This window comes from Morone saxatilis, unplaced genomic scaffold, assembly GCF_004916995.1.
Source record: "Morone saxatilis isolate NCDOM2014 unplaced genomic scaffold, NCSU_SB_2.0 Contig15, whole genome shotgun sequence".
In the NCBI taxonomy this organism is placed as follows: Eukaryota; Metazoa; Chordata; class Actinopteri; family Moronidae; genus Morone; species Morone saxatilis.
Genome location: NW_023339707.1, coordinates 25,576,757 through 25,588,141, shown reverse-complemented (window position 1 = coordinate 25,588,141; position 11,385 = coordinate 25,576,757). Strand labels below are relative to the sequence as shown.

Below are 11,385 nucleotides of genomic sequence, written 5' to 3'. Positions count from 1 at the left end.
GACACCATGTGACTCTGTGTCTGTATATAGATGCTGCTATATTTCATATATATATATATAAAGCATTAAAAATGTTGAATATTAAACCCCTATTGTAACGAGCCCCCTTCACAAATTCAAAAGAAGCATGAGTCAACCGCCGCCCCCCACCCATCACTACTCCCTCGCAGCATCCATCCATCATCCGCCCTCCATTTCTACACCTTCTCTCACAGATCCACAAAGAAACACCACACATGTATTTCTTCTTTCTAACAGTTGATGGTATAAAACAATGTTCATTAGCAGCAACCTTCCTCTTCTTCTCTGTGACATACAGCAGCATGAGGTTGTAGTGGTGGATTTAACTTCCTACCGCCGGCAGTAAGTTTGGCTACAGTGCTGTAGAAACTGTCCCTGTTTAAAACCGGCTCTATAAAGACTTTACATTCATTAAAACTACAACCTCTCCCTCCCTTCCTCCTTCCATCCTTCCCTCCCTGAAGGTCAGTCGCTCTGGTCTATAACGATTACCAATTTCATCAATTCTGCTACAGCGAAGGGGGAGGACGGGGAGGAGGACGGGAGGGAGGACAGGGGGGAGGGCTTTATCGTAGCACAAGGAGGGCGAACACCAATCAGAGGCGTTCTCAGAAAAGCAGCTAACTGACCTTCTGTCCGACTGAAACAAAGTGAAAAGGACAATTAAAGTGGAGATTTATGAGGTGATTTACGAGGCGCTGATGTAAAGTCACACTGGAGGAAACACTGCGGGGTGTGTAAAGTGCAGTTAGCGCCCCCTAGAGGCTGCAGTGCTCATTACAGCCGCAGGCCAAACTACAAGATTATAGGTTTATTTTACAGATACATGGAAATATTATTCAAATTACAAACAGTCTTTGAATTTACATGTTTAATGTCACAATCTGTAAATAATCCTAAAATTATTATTAAGAGAATTTCCTTTTTTTCATAAATAAATAAATTTAGCAAATTTAGAATATTTTTGTAGATATTTTTTGTTTATTTAATAGATTAAAGTATTAAATTCAAGTTTAATACTGTTAAATGTCTAAAATTATGTAATTTTACATGGATTTGTTTGTTAATTGACAGATATCTTCGTATAATTATGGAAGTTTTCACAACAAAAACATTGAATTAAACATTAAAAGCCAAAAAAAATTAATAAAAAGAAGATTTACACATTTGGTTACATTTATTTATGAGCCATTATTTTACTGTATTTCTTTGGCGCTCCAGCCACCAGATTATTACCACATATTTCTTATTTTTGTAGTGTACTGATTTATTCTTCAATGCAGGAATGAGATTTTCAGGTTTAATTTTCATATTTTTTGTTTCAAACTGGAACTTTTCTACTCGTGGTGTTGGATTAAAGGTCTCTGGCTGGGAGTAAAGTTCTGTTCCTCTGGACCAAAAGTTAGAGTGAAGATACTGGTGCCATATAAAACCAGACTAACTAACGCATCCATTGGTACCGACCACGTCATGCTAGCAAGGAGGCTAAATAACCATTTTAAAATGGATCCATTGACCTCTGACCTCAAGTAAATGAGCTCTATGGGAACCAACGAGTAGCAGCAGTTAGTTGTATAAATGTGTTATTTTAGTGTATTTGAATACTTCTGCGTGCACGGATCCATAAACTGTGTCAGAGTTAAATAAACTGGACAGTTGAGACACAAACTTTAGGTCAAAATAAGTCTATTCATGAACTATAGAGGAACAACCACAGTTCTTCCTCTACGTTACATTAAACGTGTGGCTGCATCGTTTCCTGTGAATCTGAATTTGTAATTTGAATCTCTTTAAGAACGGAAACATTGATGATAACAATGAAGGAGATTAAATTACAGAACACAAACACACTGATGATAATGGAAAAACACTGGTGATAAATAACAAGTTCTGTCCCTGACTTTTATTGTGGAAGGTTGATTTTCAAACTTAAACCTCTGTTTGTCGTCCTGCTTGTCGGAGCAGAAACGATCGAACACATAAAACAATGCTGAGAGGAATCACACACACACACACACACACACAGTGGCAGGCTGCAGCAGGTTTAAAGGTCACCAGGCTCTGTTGCCATGGTATCGACCTTGGACCGAGCCAGATCAGCTGACGCTGGGCGGTGAGGTCACTGTGTGTTCAGTGGGAATCAAACCTGCGACTCGTTACATAACACAACGATTAATCATCTTCCTGTTCTCAGTAATATTATTATTATTAACTGTTTGTTTTAATGAAAATGTTATTTTATATTAAATCTATAGTCTATACTTTATAGATCTGCCCACATATTTGTGTATTTCAGGCAGTTATGGATATTAGCGTTGTGTGTTACGTCCCCACATTAACTCACGGAGGACAGGAACTCTGAGGCTAAGTTAGCTAACGGTAGCTAACATTACTGTTTGGCGACAGTTCGCTTCTTTTAGCAACAAGTCCATCAGGAAACTGCATAAATCACATCGGTACTGCTGTCGTCAAATATGATCCAGTTTCACCCAAACCACTGATAAAGTTGTGTGTTTGTACAGAAATTAATCTTCGCTCTGTGTCGCTAAAAGTTGAAGATTGATTGTGGATGTCATGATATTATTGGTTGAAATCAGTTAGTTTGTGCTTTCATACACTCAAAATTATTGGATTTTGATATAAAAACACATAGAAATTGAGTTTTTGTGAATGTTTTTGGGGATAAATTGTTAAATATGGGAAGAATATAACTGAGGATGTGATCTTAAAGGGTTAAAATGACTTTCTTTTCTTCCACTAAACACATTCATAGCTTTGAAACCTTTGGACAAAGAGGCTAAAAGCAGAAGGAATGTAAAGCTTTTCTTCATGAAATAAGTCCGAGCTCACGTGGAGTCGCGGTCACATGTCGCGAAACCAGCTGACAGCGTTCCTGACTAAATGTGAAGAGACAGTTTGACAACAGTGGAAATACAGAAAGACGGAGAGAACAGAAGGTCGAGAGGTCAAAGGACAACGAGAAGAGAGGCAGCTTCAGGCAGCGACACACTCACACAGAGCCGCTCGTTTTCTGCTCATTGTTGGACTGAAATATCTGCCGGCGGGTCCTCGGTCCTCGCCACGCACAGCAAGGAGGGAAAATTCCCCCGAGAGCAGCAAACAGCAGGACTCACACTGCCTGTTAATCCCCGTCCTGACACAGCACACGGCCGTCAGTCAGACCACACGCTCATCAATAGGGAACCATCAATAAAGGAAACATCAGTGAGCGCCGTTAATTACAGTCCCTCAATGGCAGAGAGGTGGACGCCGCTGCGAGGGAATAAACAAAACATATTCATTTTGATTTTATGCTCAAGTGTTTACATAGTGTCAACATAATAGTTAAAAATATTCTGTCTTGTTGTTTGTTAATTAACTGTAAAAAAATAGAAATATAGCGTAGTTGATGTTACATAATGGGCAGGTAATGTTAGCATGTTGGAGAAGCTAAGCTAAGCCTGATGTTTGTTGTAGAAACTGATATTGATGTTAAACAGTTAGAGGACAACTTAAACAATATCACAAAGTACAAGCTAATCTTTAACAGCCGATCAGCTGACTAACGTTAGCATTTTTCCTTTTTTCACACCTTGCTGATGTTGAAATGCGAATGCTAACAAACGTCTTTAAGATAAAGTTATATTTTCTTTGTATATTTGAATATTATAACTTTTTTTGGGTTATATTTCACTTATAAATGATTTTTTTACACATAAGATTCTGTTAGAGTTTCAATCTGAATGAAAATGAGTAAAAGTTTTAATCTGTTAGATTTTATATCAGGAAGTGAAACATAGGAGGTCTCTTCCCATTGGCTCGTAATGTTACATACATGTTAGTTTATTGTAGTTTAATTTTAATGGTGACTACAACTGTTTTGAGAATAATTTATTATATGAAATTTAACATTTAACAGCTGTGTGTGTGTGTGTGTGTGTGTGTGTTAATATTTGAAGAGTCAGGGTCAGTGAATGTTTACATTCCAGCGGTTGCAAAGTAGCCATCAGCCTTATTTACCCTCCTGTGTGTGTGTGTGTGTGTGTGTGTGATGGTGGGAACCCAGTGACCAAATCGTAACAGTTCCCGCCAACCGCCGACCACCGCAGTATTCCTGATGCTAGAGTCACTCTGTCAGACGTCTGCAGGTGAGTTCAGACGGCTTTTATCAGAAATATTCAAACAGGAGAAACAGGCCACAAATTAAAATAAACTGTCTGAAAATAGTAGAAAACAGTTGAGAAGCTGGAACTGTTTGGGTGTTCGATTGCTAACAATGTATTTAATACTGAGAAAATATCAATCTGTCCCTAAAATACAGCAGTAAATATGTAACATGTGCTTTATTTCATATTAATGTTAAATGTATATCTGTTTGTTAAAGACTCTCAGTTTAGTAGCACTCAGACAAATACTTCTATGTTTAATTCTTAAATCCACGATTCAGTGTAAATGCAGACTTTTATTTTGAAAGAAATCAACAAAATACGTATATGTATAAACTTACATATTTTCTAATATGAGGATAATCTGTTTACTTAAAGCATTAGTTGTCAATCTAATCACATTATTATTTATTTGGTATGAAGTTTTTCCCCACTGGAAGCTAACCTGTTAAATCCTCTCAATGTGCAAACTTTGGAATTGTGGGAAATGCATAAAAATGATTTTGGTTCGGTCCAACACACTTTTAAAAATAAACATGAACCACGGAACATTTTATTCCTACACTTCCTGGTGGGGAATATATTGAGTCCTCATACAGATTATTGACTCACACCTGATGCTGTTTTCACTTCTTCCCTTTTCCATTAAAACTTGAAATGAAAACTAGAATTAGGAGTTTGACGTGGCTCTAAAGATGGCGACTGGCAGCCATGTTCCCCAGAGGAACCTTTCGTCACACAACGATGACGCCGTAGGATCAGTTCTCGCTGTCGAAGTCACAACGTTAACTTTCATAAAAGCTTTATATTGAAACTGAATATTGGATATTTATTACTGTATTTCTAACTTGACTGAGAGATTGAGAAATTATGATGCATTCCATGTTGCTTGGAAGTCCGAAATCGGAGCTGTTGGAGTGTAATTAGATTTTTTTTGTTTGTTCCATCTGGTAACATGGAGGCTGTATTTGCTGTCCTGCAGTCAGCCACCAGGGGGCCATAGAGAGGGTCTGGATTCACTCTTTATATATGTGGATGATAACGCGTTGCGCTGTATTCTCGCTCATACAAACATGATTATTTCCAGGATATTTGGTGATTTTAACAAACTTCCAGGTGTTTCCAAACTGCTCTTTCCTGGACTTCTAGGAACCCTGAACGTTACGTTTCAGGTCCATCGTGCTGAATTGGGGAACTGGAACCTTTTGTTTGGTTGAATTCAGGCTGAAGATCAGAAACTTTTCTTACATTTTGGTTTCTTTACAGCCTCACAGTTTGTTTTTACTTCTGTTTTACTGCCTGCTTTGTAGGTTTATATTCCCTGTGAAGCCCTTTGTTACTAAGTTCGGAAAAATGGAGCATAAAAAATATGATTATAATAAAAACAGAGCTGGGTGGAACAGCTTTCCTCCCTTCCTTCCTTCCTTCATTCATCCTCCCTTCTTTATTTCTCCCTCTCCTCCCTCCCTCCCTCTCCTCACTGACCTCAGTGTTGCGCAGCTAAAACACACTCCCACGTGTCCTGTAAGCAGGAAGCAATAAACACACACACACATACACACACACACACACACACACAGTTACTCCTGCAAACAAGTGTGACAAGTGTAAGTACAACATGGCCTCAAAACTACGGCAAGGAGCACATCAGCAAAGTGGAGCACAGTACCGAAGCGGCTCCGACCGCAGACACAGTGAAGTAGAGCAGAACTGAGGATCTCACACACACACTCACTGTCAGAGCAGCGTTAGCACAGACGCTCCTGCAGGAAAATGATGAAGAATAAACACTCCTGTACCTCCTGCTGCTGCTGCTGCTGCGTCTCCTTCAGGAGCTCCTCACTGTCAGCAGGTGTTCTCCTCTCTGACCCCTGGAGGAGGAGGAGGAGGAGAAGGAGGAGGAGGAGGAGGATGAAGGATCACACAGTCCTCTCCTCCATAAAACTGCTGCTACAAAACTCACACTGACATGTCTTCCTGTCTGTCCGGAGAGGAAGAGTTTGTGGACGAAGAGGGAGGAAGAACTCGCTGTGTGACTTTCTGCCACCCCCCCTTTTTCTCTCCACCTTCCGTCTTCAACGGCGTCCCAGAGTTCCTCCTCGGTGCAGCCGCCGCCGAGCCGCCGCTGGTAAAGCCATCTGTTGCAACAAGTCTGCCTGCCTGCCTCTCCACTTTCACTCTCCCTCCCTCCCTTTCTCTCTCTCGCTCAGGCAGAGGTAGAGCGAGAGAGACAGGGAGGGAGAGGGGAGCAGGGAAGGGCTTTGTCCTTGCTGTGAACCAATGGGGAGGCTCAGAAATCCCTCTCTACCCTCACTGGAAAGGGGGAGGAATCGGCAGCAGAGAGGACAAAATGAAATAAATACAGGAGGCAAATGTGCACACACACACACAGGGAGAGAGAGGGAGAGAGAGGGAGAGGGGAGGAGGCCTGGGGAGGAGAAAGAGACACTCACTATGTGGCCAAAAGTATGTGGACAGATACTTTAGTGTCCTCTTTGTTTCGGTGAAGGGAAACTTGCTGCAGCGCTTTGAGATAATGTCAACAGGGAGGTTGAGGAGGAGGCAAAAACTAAAGTCTGGAGTTGTTAAAGAGACACAAAAGAAGTTGTTTAATGTCTCTGGTGGAGCTTTTTAAAGTCTGGGAGAATAACTAATCTCTAATAATTAAACCTAACTAGTAGTTTTTGTGGTTAAACTTAACAAACTGCCAACGTTTCTCAGTGTTAACCTTCAGGAAACACACACACATTACACACATTCACTATTAACTAGCTGCTTATTAGTTCTTTATTAGTCTTTATAAAGCACTTATTAATGGCTTATTCTGCATTATTACACTCAACTACTATGAAGACGTTGTTGTACATGAATTACTGTATGATCTTAATGTTCTTTGCTCAGTATATAAAGCGGTAGTACATTCTCTCTTAATAACACTTAAACGCACAATCTGTAATTGTTGGAAACATTTGGAATAATGTTAATACACAAGTTAACTACATATAGAACATATCTCTGGAGTTTATACACTGTTTAATGTGGAAATGTTACAGCTTTAATAAATGTGGTCGATTCTTGTTAATAATGTCAAATAACTCTAAATGAAGTCTTAATTCACAGGGAATTTATAATGATTAATAATGAGCCAATATGCTTATAATATGTTTGCAAATAAGCAAGTTAATGGTGAATATGCACCTTAATATAAAGTCTTACTGGATATTTTATTAGTTTTTCTGTTTCTTTTGACACTATTGTACCTTGGTCAAGATTTCCTTAACTTTCTTTCCTGTAATACACAGAAATACTCTTTATACTGATAATTAAATTGATATTATAACTAACTTTCGATATACTTTTAAAGGAGTAAATAGTCAAGCAAGCATTATAAAAATGTCCTGCACCACTTGCAGGGCTGCATATTTAAAACCGATAGTGCTTATGGACAGCTATTGACTGTCAGCACCAGATGATGAAGATGAAGTACAGCGCAGCCACTTTAATAATTAGTTTCTGCAGCGAGCAGAAAAGAATTTCCGCTCTCTAATTCATCTGCTGCTGTTTGTGTGACTTGACATCTGCAGACAGCTGGCTAGCTAGCGTAAGCGGTCTGGCTACATGTCAGGAAGAGACTGAACTAATTCAAATCTGCAGGTCTCGCTCTCTTCAGATGAGATTATTACATCAGACAGCCAGAGTCAGCTCGGCCACATAAACCCATGTCCAGCATCTCTACGGGCCACCAGACTCCACTCACAAAACCATTTACTTAACAGATAATTGTAAAACAGACTTCAAAGTGGACAGAAACTAAATAAAACTCACCAAAACCGTCTCTGTTAGTCTTTCCAACAATCACCAACTCTGGTTTGGTGGAAATAAATCCTCCATATGGAAACAAACCACAGAGGCTGCGATACAACACATGCAACATAAGAGGGAGAGAGACACCATGTTCTTTATCTTTACATAGAGAACAGCTGTTTGCTGATATATTAATGTTCATAATCTCATATATTTAACCTTTAAAGAATAACTTTACACCAGGCTGGAAAACATTAGATTTAAATGGAGCCTAATATTACAATTATAATCAGTTTAAAAGTCCAAACTGAATAAAAATGCTCCATTTAAACACCTCAGTCAGAATAAAGAAACAGACAAACAGATGGGTTGTTTACACCTTTTCATAAACCAGAGGCTAAAGCTAACAGGTCCCAGGTTATGATGTCATGCTAACGGACTGAGCCGTTCTGCTGCTAACGTTAGCTCCGCTTGTTTCTCTGATAACTTAAGACCGATGACTAAAAGTCCTTGCATTCTGGTTAAAGTTAAAAAAACCACCAAGTTTTACACAGTTTTTCTGAATAATAACTTTAAAAAACAATTGGAGATGAATCACGATAAAACTGAAGCTGTATTTTAGGTCAAAACAGAGTCAAACACGTCACGAGAGAAAACAGAGAGGGAGGGAGGGATGAAGAGGAGGTGGAGTGCACATTGTAATGGAGCTGTTGGCAGAGCTCCTGGCTGTTCATGGGTATTCATGTAGCTGGTGGCTTCAGTTAAATGGAGCGAACAGAGCGAGAGGGAGGGAGGAGAGTCGGGGGGGAGACGGGTGCTGAGTTTCAGCAGAACAAGAAGTCTGCTCATGCCCTTTCCAATGAGCGCCGCGCAGACACACACGGACGAGTTAAACGCCGAATTTGAATCCATTAAATTAAATTAGAACGTAAATGTGTTTCCAAATGTCACAGAGGTTCAACAGGTTCATGATTTCAGCAGCTAGAAGATGTTTCATTTCAACAGATAGGAAAGCACTAAGCTCTCTAAAAGCAGAGTGTTTGTGGAAATATCCTGTTTGAATCAATCTATAATAATAACTATAACAGTTAACATTCATTCAGCTGAGGGTTACGTCTTTAAAGTCCAGGTGAAATTTAACCCTTTAAGATCACATCCTCAGTTATACTGTTCCCATATTTCTCATTCATAAAGGAAGCTAACTGTTGTAATGTTGGATGCCATGAGCTAGTTAGCTCGTGCAGCTGACTTACCGCCTTGCCAAAACCGGCAATAAAAACTCTTCTGTACTTCATTCCCTGTCCTCCAACGGTCCCGGTTTAGGTACGTGTAGCAACCGTTCCCAGTTCAGTCAGCTCAGGGAATACCAGTGCCGGCATTTAAACCAAAAAGTACCGGATTATTCTCCACCTCCATCCTTTAATTACTCTGTAGACCCTCCATCAAACCACCCAACTCTCAGGCTGACCTTTATCTGGATCAGACAGCAGCGCCGGACTACGGTAAGTGACTTCAGAGTTGTCGGAGAACCACAAAACTAACCCTTGGATTTATTTCCGTTGGCCAGCGGTTGGATGTATCACCCTCTACTGGCTATCTTGCAAACAGACAGAAAGATTGGAGATTTGTGAGTCGGAACTGAAGTTTTGGATGAGCAGCAAAATATCTTTAAGAACCTAAAGTCCAGTTGCTCTTGACCGAAGGCCTTCGCAAGTCTGTATTTCTCATCAATTCGTCAAAGCAGAGTATGCTTTAGGGCGGGGCTACCTCGTGATCGACTCATTCTCAGTGAGTCCGTCCAGCTCAACGCACCAAACTCAACAAATTAGGCAGTGCTGATCCAATACCAGACGAGCTGCCATTGTTTCCTGCTACAGATGAGTCAAAACTGTGCAGCCAATGAGAACAGCTCAACTCGCAGTACTGCACTGGCTGAACTTGAGGCTTCAAAAGGGGACTCCACAAACCAATGGGTTCACTCTTGGGCTGGATGACTGAAAAGCTCCACAGACACTAAGCTGTCATACGTTCCTGGATGGCTAGCATATTAGCATTTAGCTAGCCAGCTACAGGAACCAACTGACCCTGAAACCTTCAGACTTGGTTTTAGGGTTTATGTCAATGAAGTTCTTTACAAGAATACAAGTGCAAACCTGTATGTGAGTGTGCAGAGCTCAGACCAACAGGACAGTCGAGCAATGGTACCATCTGGATATATGCCCAAGTGACTGAACACACACACACACACACACACAGACACACACACACACACATATATATATGTACACAGACCCCTTCTGGGTCTTTGAGCAGTAAAGCATCCTGGGAAAGTGGTTGTCCAGCTGCTGCAGCCTCGAGGCGTTTCCAGAAAAAAAACAAGCTGCACATTAAATCAACGATAGTTATTTACTCAGCAGTCTGTTTTCTCTGCAGCTCAGCTCTTCTACGGTAAAGTGCATTAATTCTCTACTGTAACAGTCACACGTCTGTAAGAGCAGATCAACAGAAACGGAAGAATTCGTCCAATAAAAACACGCCAGGACCGGCTTCGATCCGAGCGGTTTAATGCGAGCCGTGGGGCCGATCTGCCCCATTGTGGAGATATTAATGCGGGGAAGTATGTGAACAATGTGTAGTTTAACATACTGCACAGAAACCAGAGAGAGGTTGTTTGTTCATTTCAGGTGTTAGTTTACTTATTTATGTTCTGCATCCGGCTTCAAATCAGAACCATCTGGGAAGTTTGGAAAAGGGCAGGCAGTCGACAGGTGATGTAGATTAGCTAGCTAGTCAGTTTTGCTAACATTAGCTAAATTTAAGATGTGACTACATATTTGTCTCTCTTATCTTTTAATCATCTTTAAAATGTGGCTGTCTTTTCAACATAGATTAGCCTAGCATGTAGCATATATAAGTACAGTAAAAGAAGGAAGTTGACTGAGGCTTACTCAACTGTGATTGGAGCACAGAGCAAAAAGGGGAGGTGCTTAGATGAGAAAAGGTTGATGAAGCTCACTGCAGATCTCTTTAGTGCCACCATCAGGCCACCATCAGGCCTTGTATATTCAGTGCATTGAGCAGATTTCTGTCTGTGATTATTAAACTTCCTCTGACTGTTAAACGTTTTAAAACCTCTTTACAGGCTCCAGCACTGATGTCATGGCGCTCAGGATAACCACAAGCCACAACTCAGCTGGTTTGATTTCTGCTGATGTTTAAGAAATCCAACACTGATTAGCTTCCACTTCACTGCATCATGCACATATTTTACTCAAGTTCAGACAATCCCAGCTCACCTGAACCCTGTTGGCACCAGCAGGAGAAAATATGCATCTTTTCACATGTTTCTAAAGGCTTTTTGGGCAACTCGGGGCAGCGGAAACAAGCTGTGAAC

The 11,385-nt window shown here is 40.6% G+C and overlaps 1 protein-coding gene across 1 annotated transcript in view; it reads right to left on the bottom strand.

Annotated features, from left to right (window-relative positions):
- The window catches only part of LOC118324942 (extracellular sulfatase Sulf-2-like), a gene marked incomplete at its 3' end in the record, with an annotated part of 45,401 nt that extends 38,900 nt beyond the window's left edge, over nucleotides 1-6,501 (bottom strand). The window contains 2 exon segments of the mRNA XM_035657462.1: nucleotides 5,987-6,058; nucleotides 6,151-6,501.
- Between the last annotated feature and the right edge of the window lie 4,884 nt (nucleotides 6,502-11,385).